Genomic DNA, 15,626 nt, shown 5'->3' with positions numbered 1-15,626 from the left:
GAGGCGCTGGGCGCTGCCGCAGGTGCAAGGAGCGCGGAGGCGTCTCGGTGATGTGCGCGCTTCGTGGGGGAAACAAACCAAGCGAGGAGGAGGTGGTGAATTGTAAAGAGAGGGTGCCAGTCCCACCCCGGTTTTCAGTGCGCGTCTTGAAAATGTGACGGTGTGCTTTGGTCCTGTTGGTACCTGCTCCAGAGCGCGTCCTGCGTGATGCCCGTGGCAGAGCGCCCAGGCTGGACGCTGTGGTTGCACGTAGCCACCCCAAAGCTTTGTGCACCAGCCACGGCTGCGGTGACTTGTTGCTGAGTTGTCATTCAGGCCCTTTTCCTCACTGCCTTCCATTATCCCAACTTTATCCATATAAACTGTCCGCAAAACTTTCTTAAGAGATAAAGCTTTGGCTAAAACACGCCTCTAAACGTTTTAAAGTATGAGTCCAGAGGAAAGCAAACTGGGTCTGTGCTGCTAACAAGTGCATTGTTTTGCTTCGCCTATGCGTAATGGCTGGATCAGCACAGATGTCTTTCTGTTCAGCACAGAGGAAATGACTTACAGAGCCTTTGTTTTCGCTTGGGGGATTTCCTCCAAAGCCGTGCTGCTCTGAGTCCCGAGAGCCAAAGGGCTTCGTCCCTGGTGCATGGGGCACCTCTGGGGTGATGAACGCCTGGGCAGTCACTGTGTGGCCTCCGCGCAGGTAGCCGTCCCTCAGCCCTCTCCCCAGTTCCTCTGCCCCGCCTCCAGGCCTGCAGCACTGCACTCGGCGCCTGGACAGCCCTCCTTCAGTACCACCCAAAATTCAAACCCTCTATCTCAGAGCACTGTCCAAAAGCTCCTTGAACTCCAGCCTCTTCCATGCCCATGCCACCTGATCAAGAGACTTTTCCTAACACCCAACAAGATGCTCCCTGGCACAGCTCTATGCCATTAAAGAAAAACAACTGACAGGTTGGGTCCTGAGGGATGGGAATGTGCTGAGCAGTCTTCAGGAGACTCTTAAATGCACACCTAGCAAATGCATCGAGGAAAGGTTATGCAGTTTGCAAAAAAAGCATTGTTCATTGTTGTCTGTGGCTTCCTACAGCTTGCTGAGCAGGGCAGCACCAGCCACATGGGTTTTTGCTGCACAGTCTTGGTTTCTTATGGTCTATATGCCTTTGACATTGTTAAGTAGAGCAATGGGGGTGGCTTCACTGTAAGAGGCATGCCAACCCCTGCACAGCACTGAGGCTCGCTGAATTACAGGGGAAGGATCTTTAATTTTGCAAGAAGTATTTGGTTTTCCTTCCATACTTCATAAATTCCAGAAGTGTCCATTGCCATGGCCACCAGTGCATCATGATCTAAATTACTGAAAGCAGAAAGACACTTTTCAAATAACAATATTTCTTTATGTATCTATGTAAACTTCACAGCCAGGAAGAAGCTGGACTTTCCACCCAGGGGAATGTTTCAGCTTTAGGATTAAAAAAAAAATCCAGTGCAGAAAAAGCAGCAAGTTGTAACCAGAAATGATTTCATTTCCCCAAAGTTTCACATGCTCAAACATTATGCAAACAGTGCAGCAGAGGGGGAATGAGAAAAGGAGGGGATATTCAGGGCTTTGGTCCTGCTTCAGCTCCAGAAGAGCTCAATGCTGTTTGCTGCTTCCATCTTTTCTCCATACCCTCCTGGAGGTTCTGGAACCCTGTGGGCTGGTGGCATGGCACCCATCCCACCTCTGGGCTGTGGGGATTGGAGCCCATGCTGTCCAAGCCTTTCCTTTGGTATGGCCTCAGGCACTGGGTGAAATGTGTGGCACAATGACTTCACTGTGCTTTGTGTTATGGGCACCCAGAACTCAAAGCAGTTGATTTTGCTCTTCTGCAGAGGAGGGAAGCAGTGACGTTTCTGTGGCAAAATGCCCATCTTTAGGAGGAAGTTTCTCCATCAGAAAGCATGGAGATTCTTGAGATTTCAGGCACACAAGTGGCGTGAAGCACCAAATAGGGAAAGAAAAAGATGCCTATTAGATGGCAACTCACATAGACTGTATTTCCAGCAGTTATACTGGATATGCTTTACCATCTGATGGCCCATGTCACTTCTGTCCTTGAAGCTACTGTCTGGGGCAATCTCTCTTGTTCAAAGTCTCATCTGTGCAATCTTTCTGGCAGAGAAGCATGTCTACCAGTCCCCACGTCACAGTGAGGCTCTTCTTTCTCCCTGGTGCCTGCTAAGCCCTCTTCACCCTTCTTCACTTCTCAGAGTTTTCTGTGAAGGCAGATACTGGGCATTTCCTCTCTTCATTTCTCTTCCCTCACTTGTTTGGAAAGAAATGACAAACAAGAGTTTTCACACTGCCAGGAGTAAACCATGTCAGTGAGGGAAAAATAACCAGTTTCTCATTATCTGACTTCCATATCAACAAACGTATTGCTTTTTCTGCCTACCATGTCTCCAAAGCTTCTTTTCTTTTTGAGAGATTTTGGAGGTGATAATTCCATTAAGTCATTTTGTTTCTATTTGATCCTCTGTGTGAAACTGAGAAAAAGATTTTGTCCTTCTGTCTAGCTGAGTTAAGGGGAAAATATCAAGCATGGGTCACCAAAGATGCAGTGCGTATTGAAGGGAACAATAAGCCCAGAGTTTCCACTACATCATGTGACAGAGCCAATGGTTTATCCCAGCCGTTGCTGACTGGCTGTGTCAGGGCTTCAAGGGGCCAGGGGCCAGAGGCTCCCTGAAGCTGTGTACCATCTCTCTCCGTAATTTTATTTCAGTAGCCCTGCAGGCAAGCATCATGATGCAATATTTTGTTACTCAATCACAATGTTTCTTCCACTTCTCTACTTCTTTCTCCACTTGTCTGCTTCCTTGTTTAGGATGAATCAAATTTACAAAACAATTACTTCTTCAGTCTTTTACTGTACCTATTTCACAGGCTGCCTTGTGCTTTCATTTCTGTGCATTTTTTGGAAGCTTGGTTTGAGGAAACATTTAATATATTTATGGGATGCCCGATGCTACATCTGATGGATGGAGTGTAATGGATCACCTCCAGCATTTAAGACAGATGGCACAAAGTGAGTATGGTAGAAATGTTAAATGGGATAAAAGGACTGAATAAGAATCTGCTGTGTATTTTCTCTTCCAGTACAAGAGCTAGAAGTTATCCAGTGAAGCCAGTAACAGCTAGACTGATATAAAACAGATGAAGATAGTTCATTATACATCTTGGAAGATGTGTGGAGCTCTTTGCTTTGCAAACAATGTTTATGGATGGAGCAGATCAAATGAGATTCAAGAGAGACTGGGTGGACACTTGGAAGAGGAATCACTAGACAGACCCAACACTTCAGATCCAGGAAACCTCGAGAAAGACACTTGAGGAACACTTGTATGAAGGTGTGATATATATTTGTCCTGTTCTTGCTTTTCCTGGACATCCATGTGTGGTCAGCACTGAAAGCAGGATGTTGGATGGATCTCATGCTTGACTGACACAAACATATTTTTACAGCAGGCCTGTAACATTTGTTGTCTGTAAGATATCACTATAACTTACCAAGGTCATCCTAGCTCTTTCCCCACCATCAACTGATCTGTATCTTGCACAGACCAGGACCTACTTCTCAGCCTACGGTAAAGTCAATCTTATTTTTTCCACTGAAGCCTTTACTTCTGCAACATGCTGAGATTCAAGAGAAACATGGAGCGAGAAAGAGGCAGTTGGATCTTCCACTGATTCAACTGAGACTTTTAAAAGCCCACAAATGTCTTTGAAGGGGCTGATGACTTCAAGTATAAGGTCAGGTTATGATCAGTATAGGGTTAGTTTATAACTACCATTGTGTAATCCCATCAGTCTGAGGACTCAGCAGTCACAGTCAGGGCATACCAGCACCAAACTTGCCAGACAGATACATAATGACTGTGTGCTTGAGTAAATCTCCTGCCTAGCTCTGAGGACAACCAAGCAGCTTTCTGCTGTTGAGAATTGCTTTTACCTGCTTCACTGCAAGCAACTGAACTGCTCCCATTGCCCTGCATCCTCTTTGCAGACAGCATGTTTCCTCTAATGTCATAACAACAGGCAGCATTTTGGCCACAGTAGCTAGACCACAAAGACATTCCCTGCCCTCTTTTGTTAAAGACACATCCTTATCTGGAAAAAAAATAAAAATAAAAATTCTTCTGGACTTACTACTAATAGGTTACAGTAGGAAGAAGAGTTGATCTCAAGCTCAGGTCTGGTTATCCTTCCTTTATAACTCAAAACCTAGGTTTGAAGTTTTGGAATGGATTGCTATAATGGTGGACATACTGAATTGGACACCTCCAAGAGTTCTGTGAGCTTTCTTCTGAGAATACAGCACATATTAATAATACAGAAGTAGCTATTTTTGTAAGAGTTCTTCTTGCAGTGTCAAGATGCAGGCAAGCAAATTTCTAGAACAATTGCTGGCTGGAGGAAGCCCTAAAAGACAGGCTTCACTTAATGTCCTCTGGGGACAATGTGCTCCACTGGAAGATGGAAAAAAAGTACTAGTAAGTCTGACCATCCCTTGCTGCAGGGAAGGACATGGTAACTGGGGAGACATCAGCCATACATCCCTTTTTTGTAGTGGCTGGATCAGCCTGAACACATCTGTCCCACACCATGAGAGCACAGGCTTCCCTGCCACTACTGCTTCTTTCCTCTGCAGTCCATCTAGATCTTTGCAGATCAGGGTCTCTCTATTTCACGGCCAATGACAGATAACTCAGGAAAAAAATAAATAAATAAAAATAAAAAAAAGTAAACATAGTCCATCTTCTGGGGCAAATTTTAAAGGATCTGAGAAACAAACAGCATTCCTGAAGCACTAAATGCGCATCCATAGGAGAACAGGAAATAAAAATTTGAGCTTTTTGCTCTGTTCATGAAAGATACATCCATTTGCTATTTAGATGTTACTCATTTTCAGTCTATAAGCAAACACAAATGGGATAATCAAACATCAGAACAGGAAAAGATGTAATCAGAAAAAGACAGAATGACATCCCTTTTGGCTATCCTTGGACAGGTTCCAGTGGCCACAAGCTTGGCAGCTTTTCTCTCCTTCCCACCTTCCAGCCCACAGCTGCCAGCTCAATGCCAGCCACCAGGGCTGTGTTTCACTGCATTCAGTGAGAGGATGGTGTATCCCAACTGACACACAGTTTTGGAGAGACTTGCATCGCGTGAGAAAGCAGGAGTATCTTTGCAACAGGCTGGGACATTGGTGCCTGGTGCAATAAAATGTGTGCTATGTCTGGTTTGATAGCTAACTCCATGGAGAAAAAGACACCGAGGAAATGCATTATCAACACTTGGGTGATAAATACGTACTAGAAATAAAACTGACAAGACTCTGTAAGGAACGTGAATATAGTTATTAATTAAAGGAGCAACAGGGAAAAGTACTACATATCAAGCTAAATTAGCCTTCTGAACACAGGCAGATGTCTCTATAAAGCTACAGGATTTGTATTCATGCATTTGAGTGTTAAGCTGGATCCATAAATTTAGAGGAGGATTTGCTAAACATCTTTAATTCTTCTCTTGGACCACAATCATTGGTACAATCATACAACCACACACATTCTCTTTCCCACTTTCCTCTGAAGCGCTGCAATATTGCAGTGCCACCTGCCATAGCCCAAGCAACCAAACAGTAAAAACAGACCCCAGAGTAGTGCAGCCTTATTTGAGCAGTGACATGATATAATAAATAACAGCAAGTGTATGTACATAAAATGAGGAGAGTGTAAAGAGTACTTTCTATTAGCACCATTCACCCCTCTTGCTAACTCAGCACAGCAGCACTGGTGAGCAGGTTAAAGTTTCATACTGGTACTGAAGCAGAGAACAACAACCTAAAAAGGCAAAGATGTGGATGGGGGAGTTGGTGGCCCCACTCTGCTGGTTTTCAGCTCATGATTGAGTCCTTGTTGCTCAAGGAACTGCTTGTCAGTGACCACAGCAGATAGCCCCCAGGGCCACCCTGCATCCCCATCAGTGGGATCCTCTCTGCTGTGAAGAAGCCCGAAGGATCCTAAAACCACCACCCTGCAGCAGCACGTCTCTGCACGTATCCTGGGCCAACCTGCGGTGTGCTGCTCCCCCTCTGTGGTGACGCCGGTAAGTGACACTGCGGGGCAGCCTGAGTGACAGCACTGCGTGGCTTAAAGGCGCATCTGTGGCTGTGAAGGAAGCGGGGGAAGCTGCCTGCAGACACCTCTCTGCAAAGATTCAAAGCACGTTTAGGCTTCAGCTACAGGTGGCATAGCACGAATTTAACCAGCAGCAGTGGTCTCCACAGAGCAGATTCTGAGCTTGACAAAACTGGGATTTCATGGCTGACTTCAGTGGACTTGCACCACACTTATAGCAAAAACATTGAAAGGAGATTTAGTTTCAGGATGTGGTCTGTTTAGCTAGAATATACTTCTGAAAAAAAGGTGGTCAGTGTGTAATTTTAGTGTGTGTAAAGTTTCATGTGAGACTCCACATAGGGATAGGACACAAAGCAAAAATGCTAAAATGAACAAAACTTTTCTTTCTCAAGACTCAACATTTCTCCATTTAGAAGAGGTGCTATTGTTGCATTACACAGCCTTGTTACATTGATCTAATTGGAAGGAATAACTGAATCCCTGTGATTAGAAGGCTGGCCTCCGAAACCTTAATCCCAAGAGAAGCTCAGGTTCTGCTGGTGACCACACGACTCAGATGTATTCCCAGAGAATTTACACATAGCACAGGCTACAGCTTTGTTTATGGATGCTTAATGCCCTTGTGATTTCTGATACAGAACCAAACCTGTGCAAACCCACTTCAAAGAGTTCCATCAGCAGTAGGATAGCAGTCTTCCCTATGCCTTTACCAGGACAGCGTGTGGCACCTCACAGTAATAACAATTCAGAGTTAACCCACTGTTACAGTTTCTTACCTCAGTTTACAATTCTGTGAACTTTGTGGCATCCTAAAAACCCACTTTCTGGTCTTCAATGAGAGCAATTAATGTTACTTATCTCTCTTTAAAAGAGAATGGCAAATGGCATTTACTCTGTTAGTAAACAACTGCTAACTTTGTGTTTAAATGTTTTAGTAACTGATGATCACTTTCCAAGTAGCACTTAACAGTGACACATGGCTACACAGTAGGGACAGACAACAAAACCCTTACCTCCAATCCACCTGAATTCTACTGCTGAGCAACCCTAAGTAGGGATAAACTTGTATCCTTGTACCCTTGGTAACGTTGTGTTTGCAGCTGTGGTGTTGCTGGAAACAGTTTTACAGATGTTGCTGCCTTGTTCCAAAAAACTTTTAAATTTGAGGTATAGGGATAGCTAGGGAGCCTCAGGTGATGTAAAGAAGGCATAACTGGCTTTCCACTCTATCTGTAATTCCCACTGTTTTATAACCTCCTTCAACTCATGTCTCAATCTGACCTCATTCTCTATTTGATGTCCAGCTTTCTAATGTTACTTTAGATCTGGTGCTGCTACCCTGCTGAAAAGAAGTGTGCATGAATGTATGGGCATGTACAGACAAAGATGAACATGCATACACAAGCATACACATGCACACACACAGCATTTATTACATATCTATTGAAAGTCACCTCAAAAAAATTCAGCTTGGGTTATCACTTCATACTGCAGGAATAGGATAATATGAATAATTGACACTGATTCTATTTTTTCCCAAGTTAGCACCCCCTGAATGTCATTGGATTCTGGAAATCCAGAGCTTTCTGAGAACTTTTTACTTATCCCTACTTAGACAAAACTCTTAGGAAAATCAAATGTGATGTGTGTTAAAAGCATTCCCTTAAAATAGTAATAGTATTTTTTTTTGTTGTTAAAAAATAATTTAAAAAAAATCAACAGCAAAATCTATGATTTTTCTCAATCGTTTCTTGCAAAAATGCTTATGTGAAAGGAAGAAGACTGTAGGTCTCCTGCCCTCACATGTTTCTTTGTCCTAACACACAGGCATGTCACTGTAAAAGATGCCTGTGCCATGACTACGAAGGGCTGACCCATTACTACCTAACCTCACATTTGGCTTGTAAACAATAGTAGGAACTGAGCCCATAGAAAATACCTCACTCTCGCCAGGCTGCTGCATTGTCTGAGCTGGGAAATTGACACAAACTGCTGGATTCTTGGTTAAAAATAAGAGTCCTTTGATTTTCTCTCTTCTCTGAACTTTACACCAAAGGTTGGCTTCAGTCATTTTGGCACATCTTTTGAGGTCTGAATATAGCTCGACTCTTATGTAGTGCTTTCTATATTGAAAGAATCACACAGCACTGGAACAGGCTCAGATCTACTAATAACAAAAGGGCAAAATCTGTCTTATGGCATCAGACCCCAGCATCCCCCTCAGCCCCAGTGCAGGGGCTTGGTGCTGATGGAGGGAAGGCAGTACTACGCCTGTCGCCTCTGCTCAAGGCAGCTTTTCCTTCCTAACTGAGGTTCATGCATAGCTCTGAAGTACCATCGACTGCACTCACAGCCCACACCTGGGCTGAACATATCCCACCTATTCCTTTAATTCTGCAGCCTCCACAAATCCCTCATGATGATGATGATGAGGGTGGTGACACACTGGAACAGATTGCCCAAGGAAGTTGTGGCACTCAAGGCCAGGCTGGATGTGGCTCTGGGCAGCCTGGTCTAGTGATTGGCGACCCTGACCATGGCAGGGGGTTGAAACTAGATGATCTTTGAGGTCCTTTTCAACCCAAGCCATTCTATGATTCTATTATATGACCCAGGCTTTCCACCAAGCAATAAAGTAATTGAAAAGGCTGCAGCTCCCTGGCATACTCCAAAAGTTGTTCAAGCTACAGATTATAAAATCAGTTACACTGTGCATGTACAGAATACACTGCTGCAAGTGGCTGAGGATACTTACAGAGAAGGATTCGTACAGAAGGTCACTTCTGATGAAAGGGACGTGTTGTTTTGAGCTTGGTACAGTCACAAGAAAGAGGATTTTCCTTGATAACTCCATGTTCAGATATTAATTCTTGATTTCAATTTTGGCAGAGAAATAAGATCGTTTGAAGGGATTAAAATTTGATCTTTTACCTGTCAACAAGATAGAAGAGCTTTATTGCAATTCTACTTATCATTCTGTAACACCTCATTTTAACATTTTGGTTGAATTTAGATATATATATGCAAAAATATATAGAAAGGTAAATGTCAGCGGACATTTGAAACATGCTGTATGTACAAGCACACTCATTATTACTACGTGCTTCAACAAAAAACAGCCCCACTGTTTGGCCAACAGTGACCCTGGCACGTCACAGCTGCAGCTTACCCAAGTTACAAAAGGACACGGTGGGATCTGACACTACAAGGTTTTCATTCAGGCTGATTCAAAAGGGTGTAAATTGATGGCAGTTGTTGGTTATTATACTGACATCGCTCATTTTATGCTCTGATAGATATGTTTACATTACAATGTGTTAAATCTGGTTTACAAAATGCAGCAAAATCTCTCTATTAACACTGCATGGGTTGCTTTGCTTGCATTTAAATGAGAGGTTCCATTATACACTCTCTTTTCTCCTGGTTCAAGCTGTCTGCCAACCCTGAAGACTTGATGAGACAAATCTGCTTGAATTTAAGCATATGCATCAATATATTGCTTGTTCATGTTTGGTCTGCACTGCAAGTATTTGGACAAAGCTGGAAAGGCAACTCGGTACTAAAATCTTTCTCAGATCACTGATCTTGCCTTTAGATATATAGGTGTGTTTTCACTTTTCATGAGTAGTAGTCTTTAGATATCTCGCAATGGACAACTGACTAAAACAGCCAGCTCTTCACTTTTTGTCAGCAGCTGATGCACCTGTACTTCCTGAACAAAACCTTGCTGGTCACTAAATTCCTTGCCTTTGTTATTTTAGAATTCTGTTTCTTGTGCCTCCACTTTATGGCAGTTCAGTCCTTCTGTGCTTTAAAGTCATCTTCTTTGTGTCACCAGCATATTTCATTAATCACTTCTATTTTTATTTATTACTTTTTTGGACAAAATACTTTCCACAAAAGATAAATGCAGTCAATCCTTATGCACTCCACAGTCACAAAACTTTTCTTTCTACAGCCTGAGCCTTCTCCTGTAAGTACAACTCTTTAGCTGGTTTCTTCCCTCTGTTTTTCCAGCATTACCACACTGATATACCATGTCGATCACTTTCCTGATATCCATATGGATTTGCTTTGTTGCAGTTCACAGAATCACAGAATCACAGGGATGGGAAGGGACCTCAAGAGATCCTTGAGTCCCACCCCCCCCTGCTAAAGCAGATACCCTACAATAGGTTGCACACGTAGATATCCAGATGGGTCTTGAATATCTCCATAGAGACCCCACAACCTCTCTGGGCAACCCGTTCCAATGCTTCATCACCCTTACCATAAAGAAGTGCTGCCACATGTTAGTATGGAACTTCCTATGTTCAAGTTTTAGGCCAATGTTCCTTGTCCTGTCACTACACACCACTCCTTTAAGAAAGTCTCATATTTAATCAAAGAAAATCACAAGTTAATTTGGCAGAATCTATCTTTAGTAACTGTATCTCCCACTTTGTATCCTTTCATATATCTATTTCTTTCATGTAATATTTAATCCCTGTATGCCACAAAATAACATTTTTATGGATCCCTTTTTTTCTTAGGAAAAAGAAACTTACTTCATTATCTAATGTTTTATCACATGGCATTGCATCTGTTTTAGTAAATGCATTAAAACTCATATCAAGAGCTTGATTATCTGTTTCTGAGCCTCCACAAGAGCTGAGCTCTTTGCACTTTGCTTTCACCTTGCCTGTGATAACGTGTTTCCACACCCATTCACATTCACTGTTTTGATTTTGCTTCTGTGTACACTGCCATTATCCTTACCAAAGCTGAGGTAAATAGTCTGGGGCATTGCCTACATTCATTTTAATGCCAGTACTTACATTGCGTAAGGCATCTGTTTATCTTAATTTTTGTTTATACGGCCAACACAGCTTTTATTATTTGATTAAATTTCTTCTATAGCCTCTAAGCTGGATTTTTTATATTTTCACCTCCCTCACATGCTTCTGCCTGTAAAAACTTTTAATTTTTTTAACTTTTGTTTCAATTCCTTCTAGGCTTTCTCTTTGCACATTACATTTGGAAAAGACCAGTAAACAAATCTAGTTCAGCCATTCACCCATGCCCATTAAACTACATCTCAGTGCCACTCCTACACGTTCTCTGAACACCTCCAGAGACGGTGACTCCACCACCTCCATGGGCAGACCTTTCCAATGCCTCATCACTCTTTCTGAGAATAGATGTTTCCTAATATCCAACCAGAAAACCTCCCCTGGTGCAATGCATGGTCGTTACCTCTGGTCCTATCTCAGAAGTGCTTTGCTCAATCCTAGCCTTTAGATACTGTTTGTGTCTTAGAGTGGAAGATTTCCATTAGCGCATCCTCCAAACACAGCGAGGAAGGAGCAGAGGTCCCCTCCAGGTGCTCACACACTGCATGTGGGGACCAAAGCAGTGCATCACCATCACCGCTCTCCCACCAGGTCCCTGTGCCACCGGTGCAGGGGCTGCCACTACGTACAGGGCTGTCACTGTGTACAGGGCTGTCACTACGTGCACAGCTGTCACTAGGTGGCGGCGGCGGCCTTCCGAACTGCACCGAGAGGCGAAACGGCAGCCCGACAGGAGGGAGAAGAGGTACTTAATTCCAGTGCAGGTTTTAACAACGAAGCCGTACATCCTTCGGCAAATAAAGCGTCGTCACTGTTCCTCCAAGCTCAAGCACGGGGGCGGTATCCCAGGTTTAATGGAAATCTTCCTGCTTGTGAGCAGTGTTCCCAGCAACGTTTAGGACTGATCACATCATGCCTTTCTTGGCCATCAACCCTAATTGTTTTTATCAGTGTTAGCATATTGTCTCCAGCCAGGAGTCCAGCCTAGCTAAATATAAGGCAGAAATGAATCAATGAAGCACGAACATAATTTAACTACAAATTTTGTTTTGCATGGCTCTATCCTCTCTGTCACAAATTGTCATGAGAATATGAATAAGATATTCAAAACATAATAGCATTTCGTCAGGTGTGGAAATACAGCATTTCAAGCTTGTCACGTTTGGAAATTGTTCACTTGTCACTAACTGTGTATTCTGAAGGCTCTTCTTCCTGCTAAAAAAGTGCATAGGGGAGACTGCTTCAGAGTCCCTTGAGTGCAGTGAACTATTTTTCCTTGTGGAGCTGGCTCACTAACAGAGGGATGTTGAGAGAGTTCTCAGTACATACAGAAACTTTTTGGAATGGTTTAACAGCAGATTGCTTCATATGGGTGGAGACATGTAAGACTTCGCTCAGTGATGCCCACATGCCTAAAATTACTGTCATCTGTAAATGAATATAAGTCACAGATCCTCTTGACAACAGCAAGTCCTTTCCCAGTGTTGAGTCACCTCACTCCCATCCCAGCACCTTAACCAAGCTGAGCTCAGTGGCTTTCTAAAAAGCTATTATTTTCAAGCGATCAATAAGCATGAAATACGGGTAGCTAACCCCATGATGAAGCTGAATTTACATTTGTTAATGAATATTATATGCAGATTATGCTAAAATTACAAGGAGAAAAGACTCTAAGCATGTAGAAGGAACTCCAACACTGCAATGATGAACCTCAGGTGAGCAGATCTCATTTGGAGTGTCTGTGGTCATATGAGACTTTTATTAGAATGCTCAACCACTCAACTCTGATGATAATCTTTCAAGAGTCATCATTCTGAATCAGCAATATAAATTAAGGGTTAAAGTAGATATTTAGTCACACATTTTCTAGCCACATGGCATGCCACGAACACTAGCCTCATTAGAAACCTGTGCAGTACCCTAGAGTTGTTGTTCTTCCAGATTTGGAGGATAAAAGCAGGTTTAAACAACTTCTTTCCTGTGCATAAAAAAAAGAGGCCTGTTAATTCATGTCAAACAGATACACTTCGATTGAGGATACCCCAGATAAGTGTATCTCAACGGCAAAACTCAGCTGGAATCTTGCTGCCCTCCAGAAAGGCTTGTAACATCATAGGAAGACCAGTGCATGGATGTAGTCCTCCTTTCACACTAAGAGGTACGAGTAGTAAATACAGCAGACCAGCTGGTTGCAAAAAGATTTGTAAAGGCTCTTCTGCCCACAGATGTCTTTGAAAAGATTCACTGCTGCTCACAGTTTCTAAAGCATAGTTAGGCTTCCAGGTAACCTAAATCCAAGCCAATGGATTAAATACATTCTCTCACCACTAAAGAGACCAGATGTACTCAGAGATATCTTTTATAGATAATTAAAGTTGCAATGTTGGTTCTTTCAGTTAGGGTTTTGAAACTAGCTTTGAAAGAGACAGAAACTAATTCCACCACATACGCAATGTTTGTGCATGCCATGAGATATTGTAATGACAAATGATTCTTTTTATTTCAAAGGTTTATCTAACCACCACCTAGCAAGAGCATGTGTGGGCCTGTTGAACACCTCCTTTGGCAGGCAATCTTCCTCAGGAGACTAAACAAATCTGCTTAAAAAGTAATTCAGTTTTTCAGGCTTGAAGTTAAATATTTGCTATAAATGTTAATTTCTCACTGTGCAACTGTCTGTCTTTATCTACTCTTCCTTCTGAGGGATCTTTTGTTATTTCAGGCGACAATTAAAATAAAGGTATGGAAGTCAGAATCTAACAATTTCACTAGAAATAAACTAGCAAATTACAACTGTACCAAAAAAAAAAAAAAAAAAAGTTGTCCATGCTAGTTGTCCATGCAGAGGGCACCAAAACAAAGCTCCTAGAGGTCTTTTTCTCAGGAACCACTTGTCAGAGAGAGAGACAAATTGAATTACTTGAGTGACATACAAGCCTTGCCCAGGCTTCTTGTGCTTTGGAGGGACTGCTCCCCATTTCTTCTGCTCACACTTATCCTGAATTAGACCTATGTCACACACACACAGGTAGAGATCTATTGCCCTTCAGCTTTGCTGATCCAATAGCACATAATGCTGACCGCACTGGCTGTACACAGAGGGGCTTTCAGAGTCCATGAGACTCTGCAGAAACACTGATTTTCCCTTTCCTCTTCATGTGTGTGAAAAATAGACAGCACAGACTCAACCTGCTCAAGAAAAAAGTAAAAAAAAAAAAAAAAGATCTGCAACATCTAATTTCACAGGCAAACAAATTTCACTTGCTCTTGTGATAGAGTAAGGTTCATTTCATTTTTTGTAGCATTACTACCAATTGTAACTATTCTGTGTAGTCAGCCAGAGGCCTCAGCTTGGGTGTGGCCTGTCACATCTGCCCAGAGCAAGCTTGGAATCTGATGAGATGCTTATGAAGCCCATTATCAGCTCCTGGTCCTCAATTCCCCTCCCGGTCCTCAATTCCCCTCCCAAAACATGACAGGGAAACCCTCTGCACAAGACGATGAGAAAGCAGGATCACAGTCCTTGCTATTCAACCACTGACTACGGTGACTATTAACCAGCAACTCCCTTTGTTCATCTCAGTTGCCTTTACACTTCGGAAAAACAGCAGATGATTCAGCAACACTTTTTTTTTCTCTCCTCACTTGCCTCCCCACTACTCACACATCTTTTTGCAATATGCATCTTGCTGGGAGGAATAGTTGCTGGTGCTGCTGGAAGCAAGGTAGTGTCAGCAGGGGACGATAAGGTGGGACAGGAACCCTGGGGACAGACAGACCACAGAGAGGACTGGTGGAGGGGAGATGCAGGGTACCAGCAGCTGTCAGACCCATAGCTGTGCCACTGTATCAAAGAGGAGGACCCAAATGTAGAACGATGAATAGTTCTACTGGGCAGTCCCAAGAAGCCCAGGGCTCACTGACCTTCCTAATGCTGCCTGCCCAGCTCTTCCAGCACATCATCTACAGGACAGAAAAGTCCAAACTATTGTAACGGCGTGACTATTTGTCCTGCCATCAACAGATGGACTGAAGGTAGGCAAAGAAGGAGGAAGCTGTATTTTATCATTGTTGTATTAATGCTCTCAGTTAGAATGAACTTCTCTAAGTTAAGACCACTTTTACACTCACCAACCACTGAATTGCCAGCAGTGTCATCATGGAACCAAGTGTCCTTATTATCACAAACCTTACCATTTTTCTTGCCTTATGGAGGCCTGCAAGCTAACAGAGACAGCTGTGCTCGCAAAACTTACCTGGATTTCATTAAGGCACTTGGTACCAAACGGTGCTGAGAAGTTGGATTTACAAACCAACGCACAGAGCAATCCTCCAAGGGCTGCTATCAATGCGGCACCGATGAGTAAACGTCTCTGCTCCCAGGCCAAACCTCCTCCACAGTCTGATAACCACCCCAGCAACAGCTCTCCCGCCCTCTTCTTCCCTCTCTCAGCACGACAGCCGCCCGCAGGTCCCAGTCTCCACAGGGCACCAGAGGGCGGTAAGGCAGCACGCCGCGCAGCCCGCCAACACCCGCCCGGCTCCAACGCGGGGCACTTCCAGGTTACGCGCGTGACGTCGTGGCTCGGGCGGGCTGGAGGAAGCGGCAAGATGGCGGCC

The 15,626-nt window shown here is 43.4% G+C and overlaps 1 long non-coding RNA gene across 1 annotated transcript; it reads right to left on the bottom strand.

Annotated features, from left to right (window-relative positions):
- Window positions 1-6: 6 nt before the first annotated feature.
- Window positions 7-15,617, bottom strand: LOC116216580. The gene is made up of 3 exons (XR_004159654.1): window positions 15,263-15,617; window positions 8,930-9,105; window positions 7-6,240 (listed from the first exon to the last, which is right to left on the bottom strand). It is a non-coding gene; the product is annotated as an uncharacterized LOC116216580 (long non-coding RNA).
- Window positions 15,618-15,626: the final 9 nt, after the last annotated feature.

This window comes from Meleagris gallopavo, chromosome 4 (genome assembly GCF_000146605.3).
Source record: "Meleagris gallopavo isolate NT-WF06-2002-E0010 breed Aviagen turkey brand Nicholas breeding stock chromosome 4, Turkey_5.1, whole genome shotgun sequence".
In the NCBI taxonomy this organism is placed as follows: domain Eukaryota; kingdom Metazoa; phylum Chordata; class Aves; order Galliformes; family Phasianidae; genus Meleagris; species Meleagris gallopavo.
The sequence above is the reverse complement of the archived record's forward strand: the minus strand, read 5'-3'. Positions and strand labels throughout refer to the sequence as shown.